Here is a 1,127-nt window from a genome sequence, read left to right as displayed (position 1 = left end):
AGCAGTTTAATTAGAATTAATTTACAATATGTTTCTGAAATAATAAAAGTTTGCCAAGAATGAAGTGATGAAAGAAAACAAAAGGCACTTTCGAAGCATCATCAAATCTTAGGTTTGAAAGACAGAGAATGCCATGTGACTTTGTGAAATGTTTTGCTGATGTCAGAACTCACCTTAAATATTCTTATATACCAGAGTAGTACCCTCTATTAAAACAAAACAAACCACAACAAAAAAGGAATCCTGGCCGGGTAGCTTAGTTGGTTAGGGCTTCGTCCCCATACACCAATGTTGTGGGTTTGGTCTCCAGTCAGGGCCCATACAGGAGGCAACCAAGGAATGCATAAATATCATAACCAATGAGGTTATCGGAGTCATGCTTATTGCTAATTGAAAACTTTTCCCAATACCCAGCATGACAACTTGAAATATAGTTGGCTTTGGTAATTTTTGACAGTCTCTATGGAGACTGAATTAAAAAAAAAGTAAGTGGAACAACAAATCAATGTTTCTCTCTCTCTCTCAAAATCAATGTAAAAAACACCCAGCATGTAGTGACTTTATTAAATTTAGGTTGGTTCCATGTAATTTGCTGAATTAATTTCTCAATAATCATACCGAAAATCTTAAATTTTCCTGAAGTGTGCTGTAAAGCACTTGGCCTGTGGTTAATATTACTAACTTCCCTTCCCTCTTGAAAAAGAAGGATGTTTTGTTGAAGTCAGAATTTACCTTAAATATAATATTCTTATATACCAGAGTAGTAGCCTCTATTAAAACAAAACAAAACAAAATAAGAGCCCTCGCCAGGTAGCTTAGGCCCTTCTGTGTGTGTCGCCATGGTTACTCAAAAATGCCCAAGGATGGTCCTCCGTCATCTGTAAGCCTCTTTGGTCTCTGGGAAGTATTCTCGTGGGGCATCAGAGACTCCACCCTGGGATGACAACAGAGCAAGCTCTCATTAGGTCCCCCATATGGGACCTTGGTTGCTCTCAGCCAGCAGGCTCTCCTCTTTCCAGAGTGAAGTCTCCTGATGGCGAAGATGGAAACAAAATGGAAGCACAATGGTTCTGAGTTTTCTCTACTAGAGCATGCAATGGTCCTATCCCTTTCTTCCTGTGCTTCAC

General features: G+C 39.2%; 1 non-coding gene across 1 annotated transcript; it reads left to right on the top strand.

Annotated features, from left to right (window-relative positions):
* Positions 1 to 330: 330 nt before the first annotated feature.
* LOC139004473 (U4 spliceosomal RNA) lies at positions 331 to 469 on the top strand. The gene has a single exon (XR_011470361.1). It is a non-coding gene; the product is annotated as a U4 spliceosomal RNA (small nuclear RNA).
* Positions 470 to 1,127: the final 658 nt, after the last annotated feature.

Source organism: Myotis yumanensis, unplaced genomic scaffold (genome assembly GCF_028538775.1).
Source record: "Myotis yumanensis isolate MYYU_CA2020_CCGP unplaced genomic scaffold, mMyoYum1.0.hap1 SCAF_2, whole genome shotgun sequence".
NCBI classification, from domain to species: Eukaryota; Metazoa; Chordata; class Mammalia; order Chiroptera; family Vespertilionidae; genus Myotis; species Myotis yumanensis.
Note: the sequence above shows the minus strand (reverse complement) of the source record. Positions and strands in the feature narration are given on the sequence as shown.